Here is a 21,504-nt window from a genome sequence, read left to right as displayed (position 1 = left end):
AAACAATGAAAACAGAGACCAAGCTAGAGACTTTAGTGTTATTAGAGCATACTGGAAAAAAAACAAAACAAAACAAAACAAAACTAGTTCTGAGTTGAATCCACATTCAGGTCACACGAACAAGGAGTTAATTATCGGTCATTGCTGTTGGAGTCGTAAGCTTCAGTGTTGTGGACAACTTCCCATAGTTTATTCACCATTAAGAGTAGAAATGGTTCTTCTGTGTTTCTTTGACATTGCATATTAAATTATGAGGTTTTTGCCTAAAGTCTCGAAATCAAGTTGTTATTTTCCAAATCTCCTGCACAGATTTGCTTTGTGGTCTAAGAGAAGTGGTCAGACCTGTTTGATTTCAGATTCACTTTAAAATGGGGACAGTGACAATGATCTCCCAGGGATAAATGTGTCTTTAAAAGTTTTATTTCAGGAGTGTCTGCTATGTTTGTTTCATTGACACATATATAAATCACAAAGCTGTAACCTGCTTTGTGAAATTTTTATGTATACACGTTAGTATTTTAGAAATTAGTCCCAGATGAGTGAAACAGTTTACAAGTTTTGTGTTATCTTTGTCATCTTTGATATCTTTTTAAAAATTGAGTTGACTTAAATCTTTGTGACTCTGTGCTTTATTTTACTAACATGTAAATATTTGTTATTTATATTTCTAAAGTGGCTGTGCTACGTATAATTATAGAAATCAACACAAGGTGAACTTTTATTTACAGATAATAGACTAAAAATACATTGCACACAATGAGATACCACTTCACACCCATGAGGATGGGTATTATGAAAAAAAATAGCAAGTGTTGATGAGAATGTAGAGAAGTGGGAGCCCTTGTTCATTACTGGTGGGAATGTAAAATGGTCTGGCTGTTGTGGAAAACAGTTTGGTGGTTCCTCAAAAAGTTAAACATAGAATTACCGTATGATTGAGCAATTTCACTGCTCTGTATATATCCCAGGAAATTGAAAGCAGGGAGCCAAACATATAGTTACATGCCAGTGTTCACTGCAGCATTATTCACAATATCCAAAAGGTAGAAACAACCCCTGTCCTATTAGAAGATGAATGGATAAGTAAATTGTGGTATATACCTACAATGAAATACTATTCATCCTTTAATAAGAATGAAATTCTGATACATGCTACAACATGGATGAACCTTGGAAACATTATGCTACTGCAATATGCCAGACACAAAAAGACAAATATTTTATGATTCCACTTATATGAGGTACCTAAAATAGGTAAATTCAGAGAGATATAAAGTAGAATACAGGTTAACTGGCAGCTGGAGGTTGCTGGTAATGGGGTGTTATTGTTTAATGGGTGTTGAGTTTCTGTTCGGGATGATAAAGTTCTGAAATTGGATAGGGGTGATGGTTGCACAACACTGTGAATGTACTTAATGCTGTGAGTTGTACACTTAAATGTGTAAAATGGTAAATTTTATGCTATGTATATTTTACCACATTTTTTTAAATGTTTATTTTGAGAGAGAGTGAGCTAGCAGGGGAGGGGCAGAGAGAGAGAGGGAGAGAGAGAGAATCCTGAGCAGGCTCCGCACTGTCAGTGCAGAGCCCTACTTGGGGCTCTGTCTCACCAACTGTGAGCTCATGACTTGAGCCAAAATCAAGAGCCAGATGCTTAACTGACTGAGCCACCCAGGTGCCCCACCACAATTTTTAAAAAGACAAGAAAAGAAATACATATCCAGTGATTAGGAACATTAGGGCAATAAGCCTATAATACTTAAAATAAGAAATAGGATATGTAGTGTTAGATATGTATATAACAAAGAGATTTTGTTTAATATGGCTAACCACCAATTCAGTTTATAAAATTATATGCTATTTGAAACACTCTTTTAATAACAGTTTTGATATCAAATAGCACATTAAGTATGAAGTATTATAATGAATATTTAACTCTTGGGAAAACCTGAAGAGTTCGGATTTATTTTTTAATTTTTTTAAAATTTATTTATTTATTTTGAGAGAGAGAGACAGAGCAAGTGCGTGCGTGTGTGTGCCTGGGGGAGGGGCAGAGAAAGAAGGAGAGAGAATCCCAAGCAGGCTCCAGTGCTACCAGCACAGAGCCTGATGTGGGGCCTGAACCCACAAAACTGTGAGATCATGACCTGAACAGAAACCAAGAGTTGGATGTTTAATCGACTGAGCCCGCCAGGTGCCCCAAGAGTTTAGATTTATTAATATGTTTCTGTAACTGCATTCTCATGAGGACAATAATTGGTATCCAGACTTGGTTCACTTCTATAATTATCATAAAACATACACCTGTGGGTCTCCCAGCATATATATATATATATATATATATATATATACATACATACACACACACACATATTAATATTATATTTTATATCATATCATATTATATTAGTAGTATATTCATGTGTTATATATATATTTGGTAACAGCTTTGTGGAATATAATTCACATACTATATAATTCACCCATTTAAAGTGTATAGTTCAGTGGTTTTATTATATTCAGAGATATGTGCAACCATCACCACAGTTAGTTTTAGAACAGTTTTTGTCACCCCAAAAAGAACCCCATACACTTTAGCCATCAACTGCCAACACCTCCATTCCCCTCTCATCTGCTTTCTGTCTCTATAGATTTGCCTATCCTGGACATTTCATATGAATGGAATCATGCAGTATATGGTCTTTTGCCATTCATATGAAATGTCCAGGATAGGCAAATCTATAGAGACAGAAAGCAGATGAGAGGGGAATGGAGGTGTTGGCAGTTGATGGCTAAAGTGTATGGGGTTCTTTTTGGGGTGACAAAAACTGTTCTAAGACTTCTTTCACATGGCATAATGTTTTTAAAGTTCATCAGTGTTGTTGCATAAATTAATGTGTCACTCCTTTTTATTACTGAATGTTCTATTGTATGGATATACCACATTATTTTATCCATCAGTTGATGGGCATTTAGGTTGTTTTCACTTTTTAGCTTTTATGAATAATGTTGCTATTAATATTTCATGTGTACAAGTTTTCGTGTGGACGCATGTTTTTCTCTTTGAGATGTATACCTTGGAGTAGAATTGTTTGATCATATGGTAACTCTTTGTTTAACCTTTTGAGGAACTGCCAGATTGTTTTCCAAAGTGGCTGCACCATTTTACATTCTAACCAGCAGTGTATTAAGGGTTCTAATTCCTTCATGTCCTTGTTAACACTTATAGTCTTCTTTATAATTAAAAAAAAATTTTTGTGTGTTTATTTACTTTTCAGAGACAGAGTGTGAGCAGGGGAGGGTCAGAGAGAGAGGGAGACACAGAATCCAAAGCAGGCTTCAGGCTTTGAGCTGTCTGCACGGAGCCCGACATGGGGCTCGAACCCACGAACTGTGAGATCATGACATGAGCCGAAGTCAGGCCTAACTGACTGAGCCACCCAGGTGCCCCTACAGTCTTCTTTAAACTGACTGAGCCACCCAGGTGCCCCTACAGTCTTCTTTATAACAGCCATCCACATGGATGGAAAGTAGTACCTCATTGTAGTTTTGCTTTGCAGTTCCTTAAGTGATGTTGAGCATCTTTTCAAATGGTTCTTGGTCATTTGTGTATCTTTTTTTTGAGAAATGTCTATTCAGGTCCTTTGTCCATTTTTTAATTGGGTTTTTTTTTAATTTTTGAGTTGTGAGAGGTCTTTATATATTGTAAACAAGTCCTTTATCAGATGTACGACTTACAAATATTTTCTCTCATTTAGTGAGTTGTTTTTTCAATTTTTGATATTGTTTTGAAGCAGAAAAGTTTTTTATTTTGATGAAGTCTAATGTATCATTTTCTTTTTTGTTTGTGATTTAGGTGTCATATTTAAGAAACCATGACCAAAAGCAAGATCATGAAAATTAACCTCTGTTTTCTTTTAAGAGTTTTATAGTTTTAGCTCTTACATTTAGGTGTTGGTACATTTTGAGTAATTTTTTGTGGACAGTGTCAGGTACTTCATTCTTTTGCATGTGGTTATCCAGGTGTTCCAACACCATTCATTAAAAGATGGTTTTTCCCCCATTTAATTGTCTTCGTACTTTTGTTGAAAGTCAATTGACTGTGGTATGTCATTGTTTCTAACTCCATTCTGTTCTACTGATCTGTGTATCTGTCATATCCCACTACTACACTGATGGGTAAGATTTGTAGTAATTTTGGAATCAGCAAGTGTTAGTTCTCCACCTCTGCTCTTTTTCAAAATTGTTTTGGCTTTTGTAGTTCCTTGAATTTCTATATGAATTTTAGAATTAGCCTGTCAATTTCTGTAAGGAAAGCAACTGGGATTTTGATAGAGATTGCATTGAATTTGTAGATTAATTTGGAAAGTATTGCCATCTTAACATTATTAGGTCATCTAAATCTATGAATATGGGATGTCTTTCCATTTGTTTAGACCCTCTTTAATTTTTAAAGGTAACAATGTTTTGTAGTTTTCAGAGTATAGGTTTTGCACTTCTTTTGTTAAATTTATTCCTAAGTAATTCATTCCTTTTGATGTTATTGTAAATGGAATTGTTTTCTAAATTTCATTTTCACATTGCTCATTGCAAGTGTGTACAAATAGTTAATTTTTAAAAATAGTGACCTTGTTTCTTGCAACCTTGCTGGGCTTGTTTTCTAGTTCTAGTAGTTTTTTTAGTGGATTTTTTAGGATTTTTCCCCAGCATTTTTACTGTACAGCATAGACCACATAACATAGGAGTTGGTTCAAACAACATTAGCAGAACTTTTTTGGAATTGCTTAATAATGATATTCCCGCAGTTCACATATCTGGATCTCTCAGCAGGATTTTGACACTGTTGAACCACCCTCTCTTGAAATTCTCTTCCTCTTGGCAGCTGTGTCTTCATTCACCCGGCTCTCCGTCCACCACTTGGCCTCTCTGCCCTCTAAATGATGGCTTATGATCTCCAGAATTTAGTTTAACTTTTTTGCCTCAGTGAACAATTCTTTTCCTGAGCATTTTTACTGCCTTGAACCTGGATCTTCAAAATCAAAACTTTTCTGCTCATACACATACCTATTTATGCTTTTTTTTTTTTGAGCGGGGGGGGGGGGTGGAGGGTGGAAGGTGGGGGGGGGAGGGGACAGGGACAGAGAGAGGGGCAACATGGAATCCAAAGCATACTCCAGGCTCTGAACCGTAAGCACAGAGCCTGATGAGGGGCCCAAACTCACAAACCATGAGATCATGACCTGAGCCAAAGTAGGACACCTAACTGACTGAGCCACCTAGGCACCCCTTTCTTGTCTTATTCTTTATTTTTAATAGAAAAGGTTATAGGCATTTAAAAATTTCTCTACTGTGTTGTCATAATGAATTTTTTTATTGTGATAGACTATACATAAAATTTATTATTTTAACATTTTAAAGTATAAAATTCAGGGGCATTGAATACATTCATTATTTTGTGCAACCAACACCACTATTTTGTTCTTTTTAAAGGTTGTTTTTGACGAGGCTTCTGGGTGGCTCAGTTGGTTAAGCTAAATCCGACTTTGGCTCATGTCATGATCTCATGGTCTGTGAGTTCAAGTCCCATGTCAGGCTCTGTGCTGACAGCTCAGAGCCTGGACCCTGCTTCAGATTCTGTGTCTCCCTCGCTCTCTGACCCTCCCCTGCTCATGCTCTGTCTCCCTCTTTCTCTCAAAAAATAAACAAACATTAAAAAATAATAATAAGTAAAAGTGTTTTGGGGGTGGCTCAGTTGGTGCCAACTCTTGATGTTAGCTCAGGTGTTGGTCTCCGAGTTGTGAGTTAAAGTCTCATGTTGGGCTCCATGGTGGGTGGGAACCTACTTAAAAGGAAAAAAAAAAAAAAGATTATTTTAGGTTTTTGAGGCTCCTGGCAATTCAATATGAATTTTGTGATCAGTTTTTCCATTTCTGCCAACAAGCCTGTTTTCTGGGGCACCTGGTGGCTAAGTTCAGTTAAGCATCTGGCTCTTGATTTTAGCTCAGGTTATGATCCCAAGGTCATGGGATTGAGCCCTATGTTGGATTCCATGCTGAGCATGGAGCCTACTTGGGATTCTCTGTCTCCCTCTCTCTCTCTCTCTGCCCCTCCCCACCCCCTTTTGCAAAATAAATAAACGTTTTTTAAAAAGAGGCCTGTTTTTTTATTTAATCATCAGAATGTTGATTGTTAGTATATACAGCTACAGCTTTTTTGTGTGTGTGTTGTTTTGTACCCTGAAACCTGTGGATTTTTTAGAGTTTTCTGTATATAAGGTCATGTAATCTGTGAATAGTTTTGTTTGTTCCCTTTCATTTTGATTGCCTTTTATTTATTTTTCTTGCCTAATTGCTCTGGCTAGGACTTTCAGTACTATGCTGAATAGAAGTGAATCGACAAGGCATCCTTGTCTTCTTCCTGATCTAGCGGGAAATTTTTCAGAGTTTTACCATTGAGTAAGGTGTTAGTTGTGTTTTTTTGTTTGTTTTTGTTTTTAATAAATGCTGTTCACCATGTTGAGGAAATTCCCTTTAATTCCTGGTTGTTGAGTGATTTTATCATGAAAGGGTATTGAATTTTGTTAGATGTTTTTTGTGCTTCAGTTGAGATGATGTAGCTTTTTCCTTTCATCTTTTAATGTTGTGTACTACACTGATTGATTTTTGTATGTTGAACCACCCTTGCATTTTTGGGATAAATCCCACTGGGTCACATTTTAAGGTATAATCCTTTTGATATACTGCTGGATGTAGTTTGCTGGTATTTTGTTGTCATAATGATTTCTTGCTGCATTTTGTAAATTAAGTGAATATATTATACTCTACTTAATTATTCTCCTTTTAGGTTGCCTCCAGATGTTTGCTTGCATGAACTTTTTTATGTATATGGGTTTTGATAATTTATTAAAGTAATTAATTTAAACATTGGCATTGATGACTTCATCCTCAGTTTCTGGCTCAGATGGAAGTAATCTGTTTAACAATCTCAGAAGGACTGTGCAGGTCAGTGAGTTGCTTGTGGATCCTCATCTGAAAAAGATCCCAAGTCTTACTACCATCACCACAAGGAGTTTTCTAAGTAGTGATTCTCAGAGTCTTGTTAGGCATCTGAACTGTTCCATCCATTTTGAGGTTCTTTTCTTTTGCTTCAAGTCAGCACATAACCTTCTCAGAGGTTTTACATTGTGGCTGGTTAGGGTAACTGTAGTTTGGTGAATCACTACCTCTGGTTCCCGGGGTGATTATTCTGTTATATTTAAGAGCCAGGGCTGCAGCTCAGCTTCCTGACAGAATTGTTCCTCTGGGAGAGCCAACAGCAGTGAGTCAAGAGCAGGAGCCAGCACCCCAAGCTCCACTGCAGCTGTGACCATGTCTTCCTCAAAGATTGCATAAGCCTTTTTAAAATTTTTGGCTTATTCCCCTAGAATAGATTGATAGAAATATAATTATTAGGTCAAAATGTACTTTTTTTGGTCATTTAATAAGTATAGTCATATGCTTTTCAGAAGGATTGTTCCAATCAGTATACACAGTCATCAGCAACATATGTGAGATACCAAATTTGCTGTGCCATTGATAGCACAAGGTATTAAAATTCTTTAAAAAGTACTAATTTGGAGAAATTTTTTCTCAATGTTTTAATTTCAGTTTTACTCATTGTAGGAAGGTTGAATGTTCATCTTCATCTAATGTTTGGTCATGTTTCATGTAGGGCTGTATACTTCAGATACTTACTTTAACTGAATTGGTAAGAATTACTCCTTGCTTTTGTTTTAGTTTTTTTTAAGTAATCTCTACTCCCAGTGTGGAGCTCAAACTCAGGACCCCAAGATCAAGGGTCACACGCTCTACTGACTGAGCCAGCCAGGTGCCCTGACTCATAGCTTTTGGAAGGTGAGAGAGAGAGGAGAGTCAAGATTTACTCCTCCTCACACCATATCTGGGGTGAACCTGGTATTACTTTGGAATACCAGAGGGATGGTGCTGTTAATAAAGATACTAGATAAAGAAAAGCTGTTGTTTCTGTTCTTATAGCACTTCTGACACTACCTGGAGTTAGTGCAGACCTCACAAGTTAAAGGCTCAGTCCCACAAGATGGCCCCCATACTTCAGATGCTAATCACAAGTCCTGGCCTCCTATATTTCTAACAGACCATCCATAAATTTGGGGGTTTCCATGACCCCCTCCTGGAGTTTGATAATTTGCTAGAATGGCTCACACAACTTAGGAAAATGCTTTCCTTACTGTTACCAGTTTATTATAAAGAATACAAGTCAGGAACAACCAAATGGAAGAGATACATAAGGCAAGGTATATGGGAAGGGGCACAGAGCTTCTGTGCCCTCTCTGAGCATACCACCCTTCCAGCACCTCAGTGTGTTCAACCTGGAAGCTCTGAACCCATTTATTTAGGTTTTCTGGAAGTTCTGTTATGTAGGCATGGTTGATTAAATCGTTGGTCATTGGTGATGAGCTCAATTCAAAGCCCTTCTCCCCTCCCTCTTGGTCTAGGGACTGAAAGTTCCAATCACCTGGTTGGTTCCTCTAGTAACTAGTCATCTCATTAGCATAAGCTTAGGTGTGGTTGAAAGGGCCTTATTATGAATAACCAAAGACATTCCTCTCAATCACTTAGGAAATTCCAAGGGTTTTAGGGGCTCTGTGCAAGGAACCAGGGCCAAAGACCAAGTAAATATTATTATATCACAGTATCACACTGGGAAATTTCAAAATTAATCTTTCTCCCTCCCCTCTTCTGTCTCCTCTCCTCTTCCTTCCTTTCCTCTCAAGGGGAAGACAGAGTTGGACCTACTGCATGAATTTGAAAGGCTTGCAGGATGGCCTGGTAGAAATAGCCAGCAGGCCTGAGTTCCTGGGTGGCTCAGTCAGTTGAGCATCGACTCTTGATCTTGGCTCAGATCATGATCTTCAGTTTGTGAGTTGGAGCGCCCATCAGGCTCTTCATTGACAGTGTGGAGCCTGCTTGGAATTCTCTCCCTCTCTCTCTTCCCCTACCCCACTCGTGCTCTCTCTTAAAATAAATGAATAAACTTAAAAAAAAAAAAAAAGAAAAAGCCAGCAGGATGGTAATCACAGGCCTGGAACTGGAAGACAGGTCAAGGCTAGATGAGAGGTGTGAGGAGCCATCAGTGTGATATGGGAGTGGATGAGGCTGTCCTATCCAGTTTGAAGAGAATAAGGCTGTGACAGTGATGAAGTTTTGGAGGTGATGATGGGGTTCATGGGGTCTGGAGCAGACTGCCAAGAAAGAATTTTTGAAGACGTCTTTGGTGCAAAAAGGTAATCTTATTAAAGCATGGGGACAGGACCATGGGCAGAAAGAGCGGCACTGTAAGTGGGGGGCGGTGGTGACTGTTTTATGGAGTCTGGGGAGATTAAGTCAAGAGGGAGTTTCCAAAGAGACTTTCACATGCTAAAAACTTACTGGAGGCTCAGCTATTGTCAAGTTAAGGTTGTTTTTCCCTCTAGCAAAGCATTAACATTAAGACAGTAGGGAGTTCCTGGACTTTAGGCTGTTGATGGGATTGCCTTTTTGGGTAAACTGGTGGAGTCCCTTATCAGTTTAACCATTTGTTTTTTGTCCTTTCTTGTTTTGGGGTAGCCGGGAGTGTCCAAAGTATAGGACACCTGTCCCACTGGGAGGGGGGATGGTGCTAGCTTGTGTTTTGCCCTCAGTCTGCCTCATCAACATGCTCCCTCAGCCACACTGATCCTGGGACCTCTGACAGACATTCTGGTTTTTTGTTTGTTTTTTGAGAGAGAGGGCACAAGTGAGAGAGGGAGAGAAGGAGAATCCCACCAGGGGCAGAGAGGGGGAGAGAGAGAGAGAAGCAGGGCTCACCTGGGGCTCATGTTTTGTGCTCATCACCCGAAGTGGGGCTGTGCTCATCCAAAGTGGGGCTCATGTTCACCCGATGTGGGACTCGTGACCTAAGCCGAAGTTGATGCTTAGTGACTGAGCCACTCAGGCACCCCTAACATTCTGTGTTTAAAAAGTATGGGTAAATGCCAAGATTTAAGACAAGATTTAGGGTGAGAATGAGACCCTCATGTGGATGTAGTTTCTCCACATCCTCTTGTCTTATTTTTTTATTTATTTGCTTGTTTATTTATTTGTTTATAAGTTTTTAAATGTTTATTTTTGAAAGAGAGAGAGAGAGAGAGAGAGAGAGAGAATGAGCACGAGCGGGGGAGGGGCAGAGAGAAAGGGAGACACAGAATCCAAAGCAGGCTCCAGGCTCTGAGCTGTCAGCATAGAACCTGATGCAGGGCTGGAACTCACAAACTGAGCCACCCAGGGGCCCCATTATTGTCTTTTTAAACAAATAATTTGAGGGGCTCCTGGGTGGCTCAGTGGGTTGAGTATCCGACTTTGGCTCAGGTCATGACCTCATGGTTCGTGAGTTCAAGCCTCGCATGGGGCTCTGTGCTGACAGCTCAAGGCCTGGAGCCTGCTTCTGATTCTGTGTCTCCCTCCCCTCAGCTCCTCCCCTGCTCGCACTCTGTCTCTCTCTCAAAATAAGTAAAGATTAAAAAAATAATTAAAATAATTTGAGTGAAATTCATGTAACATAAAATTCATCATTTATTTATTTTTTAAATATTTATTTAGTTTTGGGGGAGTGCAAGCAGGGAGGGGCAGAGAGAGGGGGACAGAGGATCCAAAGTGGGCTCTGTGCTGACATGCGAACAGCAGTGAGCCTGATATGGGGCTTGAACTCAGAACCGCAAGATCGTGACCTGAGCCGAAGTCAAGACACTCAACTGACTGAGTCATCCAGGTGGCCCCCTTATTTATTTATTTTTAAATGTTTATTTATTCTGAAAGAGAGAGAGAACGAGTAGGAGAGGGGCAGAGAAGGAGAGAGAGAGAGAATCCCAAGTAGGCTCTGAGCTGTCAGCACAGAGCCCAATGCGGGGCTCACTCTCACGAGCTAGGAGATTATGACCTGAGCTGAAATCAAGAGCCAGATGATTAACAACCTGAGCCACCCAAATGCCCCAAAGTTCATCAATTTACAGTGAACAATTCATTAGCATTTAATACACTTAACTATATTGTATAATAACCACCTCTGTCTTGTTCTGAAACATTTCTATCACTCCCAAGTAAGTGATAATCCTCCATTAAACAGTTTGTACCCATTTCCTCCTCCTGCCTCCTCCCACCCCTGGCAGCCACCAGTCTGCATTCTGTTTCTGTAGGTTTGCCTGTTTTGGACATTTCATATAAATGGAGTCATACAATATGCGATGTTTTATGTCTGCCCCTTCCTCTTGGCATTGTGTTTTCAAGGTTCATCTGTATTGTAGCATGTATCAATCAATACTTCATTCTTTTTTATTGCTGAATAGTATTCCATTATGTGTATGTACTGTAATTCGTTTATCTGTTAATTGGTTGATGGACAATTGGGCATTTTCTACCATTTGGCTATTGTGAATAGTGCTGCTATTGCATACCTGTGCATTTCCTTGTTTGAGTACCTGTTTTTAGTTCTTTTGGGTATATACCCATGAGTAGAATTGTGGGCTCATATAACAATCTGTGTTTAGCTTTTGGAGGAGATGCCAAACTCTCTTCTACAGTGGCTTAACCATTTTACCTTCTTGCCAGTGTACTTGGATTTCAATTTCTCCATGTCATTGCCACACTTGTCTTTTTGATTATTGTCATCCTAGTGGGTGTGAAATGTATCTTATGGTTTTCATTTGCATTTCCCTAATGACTAAAAATGTTGAACATCTTTTATGTGCTTGTCCATTTGTATATTTTCTTTGGAAAAATGTCTATTCAGCTCCTTTGTCCGTTTTTAAATTGGGTTGTCTTTGTTGTTGAGATGTACGAGTTTTTTACATATTTCAGATACCAGTGTCTTACCCAATATGTAATTTGCAAATGTTTTCCCCTATTTTGTGAGTTGTCTTTTTACATTCTTGAAGAACACAAGTTTTAAATTCTGATAAAGTTCAATTTGTCTATTTTTTTTTCTTTTGTTGCTATGCTTTGAGTGTCATACTCAGTCTGCTTTTTATGGATCCCTACCCCAAAAGAGCACCTTGTCCTCTCTAGTCCATTTTCCAGCTAGTAGCCAGAGATACTTTTTTTAATGGAGATCAGATCATATCATTCTTCAGTTTAAATCCCCTCATTGCAAATGGAATGAAATCTACATATCTTCCCTGGTCTACACAATCCTGTAGGATTTTGTCCCAGTCTTGCTCTCTACCTTTTCTCTCTAGCCCTACCCATCCTTGCTTGCTAAGCTTATTTCTACATTTGCCTCACTCTCCCTAATTACTGTATGATTGCTGTGGGCCCTTCCTGAATCTTTCTTTCCTGGCTCTGACAAGCTGGCTCCTCTCTTCTTAGGATTCAGCTTCAGAGAGGCTTTTCAAATTGTCCTGCTTAGAGTGGGTCCTTTTGTTGTTGAGATTAATAGCACCCCAGGTAGTTACATTAGAACTCTAGTAATGATCTAGAATTCTCCTTTGCTTTTTGTTGTTTCTCTATCAGTAGAACAGAAGCTCCTTGAGGATGGGAAGCTGTCTTATTCTTTGTCTCCAGTGCTTAGCTTACACTTGGTCCATAATGGATACTTAATGAGTGAGTTTCTGACAGCTGATTTTGGAGACTGGCATCACAGAGTACACTGGGGGAGCACAGATACGGGAGCAGCAGAAGGGACTGGTCAGTCAGTGGTGTTGGAAGCAATGGAGAGGTCAGCAGAGGTAAGGCTGGTGTTGAAGTGGTTGCACTCAGCTGTAATTCTCAGGGTGTTACGTGCTGGTCACAGCCTGTGCTGTGGTTGGACTGGCCCTTGTGCTTATTATAATTGCAAGACACCCTTCAGCAATAACCATCAGGAAACTTTGAAGAAATAAAGGTTTATTATTTACAGGATGTGGAAATTACACAGCACACGTGGAGCCACACAGCGAGGACGTTGAGGGTGGTTAGCCGGGGAGGGGTGGGGGGAGAGTGCACATGCCTGGGAGTGAGAGCAGGAGCACACACAGGCCCAGGATTCTGCTTTTATTGGGAGTTGAGGGTAGGGGCCTAGGGTTTTCCGGCTCACTCTTTATTGGGGAATTTAAAACATAGAAGGAGAAAAAACAACTGTTCCAAATCATTTATCAGAATCAACCAAGATCTCTAAAACAAAGGAGCCTCAGTGAGGGAAGGCAGCCTGGCTTTTTATCTAATTAAGTGGCTGGCAATGTGTTTATTCAAGATAGCCCTCTTGAAGTAGATGCCTCCTTGTGCTCGCTTCGGCAGCACATATACTAAAATTGAAGTAGATGCCTCCTTGAAGTGAATGCCTAATCAGTGTTTAAGTCAGTCCCTTGCTTTACAAAAAAGAACAAAAAAACTGCATACACTGCACAGGGACAGAGGCTCCAAGTGGAGTTGTGGTGGAAGAGGTCTGGTGGCAGCAACACTGGGACTGTGTGTGACAGCAGATGGCTGCAGAAGATGCACATAAGGAATGGGGAGTCCATTTTGAAGAAGTGAAGAAAGAACCAGTGATAGCTTGAAAGAGAGGTGGGTGTGAAGGAAGGTTTTTGTTATTGGTAAGACATAGTCCCCCCTAGCATGTTCCTGTCAGAGGAAAGGAGCCAGTGAAGGCAGCTGATGCAAGAAGGCCTTAAGGCTGGGTGGGTGAGAACAGAAACTGGGGACATCTATTCAGAGAGTGGAAAGGAATGTTATTTGTCTTTATTTAATTTAAAAGATAATTTAAGATTTTACTTAAAGGCCTTGTCTTTTACTAGTTGAATCTCATAGAGGTGAATGTTTAAGAAGGGAAAATTATCTCTTGAAACGTGTTGTTATTGATTTTTCTAAGCTTATCTGTCTGTTGGCTATTTTTAATACCATGGATCCGTGAAAGAGAAATAAATGCATTTAAAAAAAATGTTTATATATTTTGAGAGAGCTTGTTCTGCTCGTGCACGAGAGTGAGCAGGGGAGGGGCAGAGAGAAAGAGAGGTAGAAGGATCCCAAACAGGTGCTGCACTTCCAGCACAGAGCCTGACGTGGGGCTCAAACTCACGAACCGTGGGATCATGACCTGAGCCAAAATCAAGAGCTGGACGCTTAACTGACCGAGGTCAGTTAACTACCCAGGTGCTTCTGCATTTTTTTTTTTTTTTTAAAGATTGCTATAATGCAGACTTTATTTGGGGGAAGGTTCTTTTTAAAAAATAACAACTTCTTCATACAAAATCTTTTAACTAGAAATTAATGAAAAGACAGCTTATTGGAACTTAGTTCTTTTTATTTTTTTAATAAAATTAAAAAAAAATTAATGTTTATTTACTCTTTGAAAGAGAGACAGAGTGCCAGCAGGAGAGAGGCAGAGAGACATAGAATCTGAAGCAGGCTCCAGGCTCTGAGATGTCAGCACAGAGTCCAACGTGGGGCTCGAACTCACGAACCATGAGATCATGACCTGAGCCGAAGTCAGACACTTAACTGACTGAGCCACCCAGGTGCCCTTATAAATTAAAAAAAAAAAAAAATTTTTTTTTAATGTTTATTTATTTTGAGGGAGAGAGAGACAGAGTGCGAGCAGGGGAGGGGCAGACAGAGAGGGAGAGAGGGAGAATATGAAGCAGGCTCCAGGTTCTGAGCTGTCAGCACAGAGCCCGATGCAGGACTTGAACTAGACAACCGCAAGATCATGACCTGAGCTGAAGTTGAACGCTCAACTGACTGAGCCACCCAGGAGCCCCATAAATTTTTTTTGTTTTTAATGTTTATTTACTTTTAGACAGGGAGAGACAGAGCATGAGTGGAGAAGGGGCAAAGAAAGAGGGAGACACAGAATCCAAAGCAGGCTCCAGCCTCCGAGCCGTCAGCACAGAGCCTGTTGTGTGGCTGGAACCCACAAGCCGTGAGATCATGACTTGAGTCGAAGTTGGACGCTTAATCAACTGAATCACCTAGGCGCCCTTTGAACTTCTTTCAAGTCTCACAACTTTTCACTATCTGATGAGAAATGATGAGCTATTGGGAATTTTCCATATGTTGCTCTTATAAACTTCTTACTGTGTTAAAAAAATGAAAGAAACTAAAAGGTCACTATTATAATGAAAATACTTAGGAAGCAATTATGATAATGAGGAAATCACTAACTAACTTTCACATTGTGGTTTCTGGAAATAGCCAGATATTTTAAATCCGCAGTGAGGTGATTTAGTTTTTTTTTAATGGAGATACTTGAGAATACTGAATTTTAAGTGTTTTTTTTTTTAAGCCCTGCTTCTAATACTTACTGTTAAAATATTCTCAGTTTTAGAAAAAGAATGATGTCCCTCAGTGATCTGCTCACACACTGTTTTTATTATAGAAAAGAACAGAATAGTTTCCAGTTAGAGAAGTGAGCTACACAGTACTATGAATCACACACTGCTCCTCTGCCTAGTTTTTCTCTTTGAGAGATACGTTAAGTTCTGTTTTTATCACATGGTAATGAACATATCTGTGACTCTGGTGAGGCTCCTGTGGCCTGTATTCCCTGTGAGGCAGGTGAGGGTGGGGCGTGGCACTCAGCAGCTTCCTGGGTGTGAGAATGTGGGGTTACTGCTCCTTAGGAACCCACTTCATTTGTGCGTCTAAAAGATGTGTGGCCTTCTTCCTTCTTCCAAGCTTTTAGTCAAACTGAGAACCCTACTGCTCTTTTTGAAAGCAGCTATGAGAATGAATTGTGTGGAAGAAATAATTTTCCAAATACCGTACAAGAGAAAAAGCAGCCTCTTTTTGCATGGCGGCCCTTACTAAGGAAATAGGATTATTAAAAAAATAATTAGAGGACACTTATTCACAGAACACAAAAGATTTACGCTAGCATTAATACAAAAAACTGAGCTTTAGTGGGCTCCTGGGTGGCTCAGTCGGTTAAGTGTCCGACTTCGGCTCAGGTCATGATCTCATGGTTCGTGAGTTCGAGCCCCATGTGGCACTGAGTGCTGACAGCTCGGAGCCTGTAGCCTGCTTCGGATTCTGTGTCTCCTCTCTCTCTGCCCTCACGCTCTCTCTCTCTCTCTCTCCCCCTCTCTCTCTCAAAAATAAATAAATAAACATTAAATAAAAAAAACTCAGCTTTAAAGTATTTTTAGTAATCTACAGGCAGCTTTGAAATGTCCTCATTTGAAGAACCAAATGCATTTGAGGACACCAGTGTGTAATATGTAGGTAAGGACAGGTTGGGCATATGTGCCCATTCTGGAGACTGTGAGGAGCTTGTTTTCATCACCTGTAGCACAGAATAGCCTTAGTTTACAGTTCTGGTGAAGGATGAGATATTATTTCAAGATTAAATGTTTCCTCAGTAAAAATGGATCAAGGCTTCCCCTTCAAATAAAAAGCAACTTGAGGGAAATAATAGGGGAAACATTTTGCTCATTAAATCTTTTTGTAATAATTTTGGATGATGTGGCTCCAGACTAAAATAGGTGTTGGCACAGCTATTTTGTCTCTAGAAATATGTGGTTGGCTAGGACTGTTCTTGTATATCGTATCTTCAAAATAAGTTTTTCTCATGTCATTTTTCCTCTTAGGTGTAAAACTTAGTTTATGATTCTTTGGAGTTAAAAAAAAGGGGAGGGGAGTGTTCACAGCCCAGTAACTAAAACTTTTAGCTTCTGTTATTTATTTTGCATTTAGGGTTCCACTTAAATGAATTAAAATAAAAAAAATAGATGCCTTGAGTTTTTCTCAGTCCAAGCCCTAATACCTGCCTGGGAGGTTGTTAGAAACAGTTTTAAGATGTGATACCCCCACAAGATACTATGTGTGAAGACAATGATTAATGATGTTCAAATTTGGACAAAAAGTTTTTGGCTAAACCAGTGGCTGGAGAATTACTGTTCAGTTTGCAATGTTACAATTAAAGCATTTCCATTTTTTGAGACATCCAGTATTTTTATTTTTATTAAAAAAATTTTTTTTAATGTTTATCTTTGAGAGAGAGAGAGAGAGAGAGCGTGCATGAGCACGAGCCGGGGAGGGGCAGAGAGAGAGGGAGACACAGACACAGAATCCCAAGCAGTCTCCAGGCTCTGAGCTGTCAGCACAGAGCCCGATGCGGGGCTCGAACTCAGGAACTGCACGATCATGATCTGAGCCGAAATAGGACGCTTAACCGACCAATCCACCCAGGTGCCCCAAGACATCCAGTATTTTTAAAGAAAAGTAAAATTATGATTAGAGGAAGATTTGTTTCATACCATAAATAGGCATACTTGTCACCTTTTGCCACAGTCTTGATGGCTCCTTTGGGAAAAATTATTGAGGCTCTTTTGTTTGGTGATTCCATTATTATTAACAAGGAGGTGATTTGTCTTGCCATTACCAGGCCAACTCTCAACTACACAAAAGAGAAAGAGAAGCCCGATCTGGTTGGTGATGTTATAGAGTTTTGTTGCAATCACTAGATAACTCTTGGAATATAGTTAAATTTAACGTATAAAAAAATTTTTTTAATGGTGTGTAGTCTACTAGATGAGTGGTATCTGAAAGTGGTATCTAATAAATGAGAATGGGATTTAATGCTCCTAAAATGAGTGAGCATCTGTGGTCTTAGATATCTTTACATTTGTCTTTATTTTTGTAAGTTGGCGAGAGAATTTTAGCAGTTTGTTTTTGTTGTATAATAAAGAATGTGCTTGGCCTTTGTGCCTTCCAAAATTCTTAGACTTTCCCAAGGGATGGAGTGTCTTTCTTATTCATGAGTTCCTTGGATCACACCTGAGTTAATGTTAATGGGATAATTCAGAATGGGGCCTGGTTACCAGAAGGACCAGCCATATAGTTAGAGGATTGGGACTTTGAGCCAGTCTGACCTCTGGGGAAAAGTGGGGCTGGGGATTGAGTTTAAAATCATGTGGCCCAGGATTCAATCATGAATATGGAATAAAACCCTGAAAAAAACCTTTGAACTCTAAAGCTTAGTGGAGCTTCCTTTTTGGTGAACACGTTTATATTCTAGGAGGGTGATGTGCCCTGATTCCAGAGGGCATGGAAAACTTTGTGTTCAGGACTCTTTCAGACCTTATCCTGTATATTTCTTCATTTGGCTAGCCCTGATTTGTATCCTTTATAATAAAATTGTAAGTATAGTGCTTTCTGGGGTCCTGTGAGTTGTTCTAACAAATCATACCTGAGTTGTGGGAACCTCTGAATTTGTAGCCAGTAGGTCAGAAATATGATTGTCCTGGCGACTCCCAAAGTGTAGTTGCATCTGAGGCAGGGGCAGTCTTGTTAGGGACCATGTTCTTTAACTGTGGATTTTGATGCTACTCTGGGTGGTTAACATCAGAATTGTATTGAAATCCACCAATTGGTGTCAGAATAGTTTTATATTCCTTCTACAATTCTACTTAAATTGGTGGCCATATGTGAGTTGGTGCGAGGATATATACATCAGAAAGGAGATTTGGCTTTTAGTCCTTTTCATCCTGGATGATAGGAATAATTCATTCAGTCCATTTATATTTAGTGTCTATGTGTGCCAAGGTTGTGCTAGACAAAAGGTGGCAGGGAAGTCCCTGTCTCCACTCTTAGGAGATTTTAGTGTGATGTAGTAGACATATGGTGTTTTTGTGTGTTATGATAGAGAAGGAGTGTTCAGCCCTTGAAATGGAGCTGTCTTCTTTGAGTCTTGGACAATGGCATTGGGTTAAAGATGGATCTTTTTAGTCAGTGGGCACTTTAGGAGCAGAGAGGTATCACATCTACTAGTACACATGAGGCAGGGGTTGTGTCTGGCAATGGTTATTTCAGAATAAGTGACTGTGTTTAGTGGCTGGATGTGTTAGGGCAGTGTTTTGTAAACTGTGTAAGTGAACCATCTGTATCAGAATCACCCTGCCCACAGAACTGCTGATTTTCTTTTTTGTTTTTTTTTTATGACAGAAAATGTTAATAATTGACAATAGCAAGAAGAATAGTGTAATAAACCCATCTACTCATCACCCAACTTCATGGTACTGATACCATGGCAACCAGCTCTGATTTATAGTGCTTGCTAGTTTCCCTTGGGGAATATTTACCCATGTATTTACCGTGCCAATTTCAAGTTCCCAACACAATTTCATTGAACAAAGAGTTGGGGAAAGATCCTTTTTTTTTTTCTTTCTTTTTTTTTTTTCAAATTTTTAAATGTTTATTTATTTTTGAGAGACAGAGACAGACAGAGTGCAAGGAGGGGAGGGGCAGAGAGAGAGGGAGACACAGAATCCAAAGCAGGCTCCAGGCTCTGAGCTGTCAGCACAGAGCCCGATGCAGGGCTCAAACTCACGAACCATGAAATTATGACCTGAGCTGAAGCTGGACGCTTAACCAGCTGAGCCACCCAGGAGCCCCTAGCTGAGGAAAGATTCTTGGAAGCAGTTCTCCTGATCTGGTGTGAGCTTGCACCAGTTTTGAGTCATTCCTACTTAAACCACCTTCCTCCCAGATAATTAAATAAAATTGTAGGAATAATTTTATCCATAAATATTTAACCTTATATCTTTAAGGACTAGTTTTAAAAATATACCCATAAAATTTTTATTACCTCTAAAATAATGAACAATATTTCCTTAGTATCAAATAGTCAATCTGCATTCAAACTTCAGTCTCCAAATGAGGTCCATAGGTTACATTTGGCTGCATTATCTCTTAAGTCTCTTTTAAACTATAGGATCTCTCTTTCTCCACTCCCCCATTCTCACTCTCTTTTTTTTTTTTTTCTTTTGAAGCTTATTTGTACAAGGAAGTTTATTTTGTAGATATTTTTCAGTCTGGTGTTTACTGATTGCATCCCCATGATGTTTGCATCACAGTTCCTCTCTCCCATTTTTTTCTCTAAATTCATAATTAGTACTAGAGCAGTGGTTCTAAAAGTGAGGTTCTAGGATCAGCAACATCAGCTTCAACTGGGAAACTTGTTAGAAATACAGATTCTTGGTCTTACTCTGTTGAATCAGAAACCCTGAGAATGGGGGCCTGCAATCTGTATTTTAACAAGATCTTCATAATGATTTTGATGTACCCTAAAGTTTGAGAGCCATTGTTGTGTAGGCTTGATCAGATTCAGGTTTGTTCCCCACCTGCTACCTCCCACCACCTCCACCAACTATTTCATAGCTTCTGATGTGTTTTCCATTAGAAGGCACATAAGGCAGGGTGCCTGGGTGGCTTAGTCAGGTAAGTTTCTTGACTTTTGTTTTTGGCTTGGGTCATGATCTTACAGTTTATGGGTTCCAGCCCTGCATCAGCCTCTGCACTGACAGTGCAGAGCCTGCTTGGGATTCTCTCTCTCTCTCCCTCTCTCTCCCCTCTCTCTCTACCCCTACTCTACTTAGTCTCTCTCAACATAAATAAATAAACTTAAAAAAAATTAAAAAAAAAAAAAGAAGGGACATAAGGCTAACTGGTCTCTCATTTATGATGCTGATGAGCATGTTGACCATTGCCTGGATTGTATCCATTAATTCACTCAAGTTTCAGATGGCATTAATTCTGTCATTCTTTCTTCACTGCATACTGGAATGCTTCTGTAAAGAAAAACTTCCTCTCATTAACTTTGGTCACTCTGCAAAATAGTTTGTTCAGGAAAGACCGGATAAATGCGGAGTCTTTTCTTCTATTTACCTGTTTTCAGAATAATAAATTGATTCTCTGGCATCCTCCAAAGATGACCAATGAAGTCTTTGGCAAAATACCATATAAACTCAATTATTTTAATTGTATTTGGTGTTTTAGTCCATTGCTATATGTTCTTATTTGATGCTCATCCCATTTTTTGTGTAGTGGAAACCTCTTTAAGTATATTTGTTTTGCGGGGGGGGGGCATGTGTGCGCTAGCACACAAGCAGAGGAGGGGCAGAGAGAGAGGGAGAGAGAGAATCCCAAGCAGGGTCCAAGCTGCCAGCGCAGAGCCCAATGTGGGGCTCAAACTCACGAACTGCTAGATCATGACCTGAGCCAAAACCAGGAGTCGGGTGCTTAACCAACTGAGCCACCCAGGTGCCCCAATCTTAGCAGTTTTTTATAGCATCTGTGATTTCTGGTAGAAAATTTCCCAGTCTTGTTACATGTTTAGCTCCAGACCAGCAATCAGCAATTTCTTCAAGGAGCCTTGTTTCCTTTTAGGCAAAAATGGGGGAGACCATAATCTGGATGGTAGAGATACTCATTGCTACTGGGTTTAGTTATATTTCCAATTCAAATTCAGGACTATACTGCTTTTACTTAATTTATATCCTTTCTCTAATGCCAGAAAATCCCCGTGTTCAGTAACATAATTACTCATTTTCTTAATCCCATAATGCACATGAAACAGTCTCAGAATCATAAGGCTGGAAGTAATGATGTTTGAAACAAACTGTTGAAGATTTTCTTGAGTTCTTATTATCTTTAGGATATATCCCACTAGGGTATCAAGTTCAAGTCTCTTGAAATAGTTATTTTTATGGTTTTTCTCTCAATT

General features: G+C 39.5%; 1 protein-coding gene across 1 annotated transcript in view; it reads left to right on the top strand.

Annotated features, from left to right (window-relative positions):
• PRKAR2A (protein kinase cAMP-dependent type II regulatory subunit alpha) overlaps positions 1–21,504 on the top strand; it is a 112,601-nt gene that overhangs the window by 1,424 nt on the left and 89,673 nt on the right. The window lies entirely within an intron of this gene.

Source organism: Prionailurus viverrinus, chromosome A2 (assembly GCF_022837055.1).
Source record: "Prionailurus viverrinus isolate Anna chromosome A2, UM_Priviv_1.0, whole genome shotgun sequence".
Classification (NCBI taxonomy): Eukaryota; Metazoa; Chordata; class Mammalia; order Carnivora; family Felidae; genus Prionailurus; species Prionailurus viverrinus.
The sequence above is the reverse complement of the archived record's forward strand: the minus strand, read 5'-3'. Positions and strand labels throughout refer to the sequence as shown.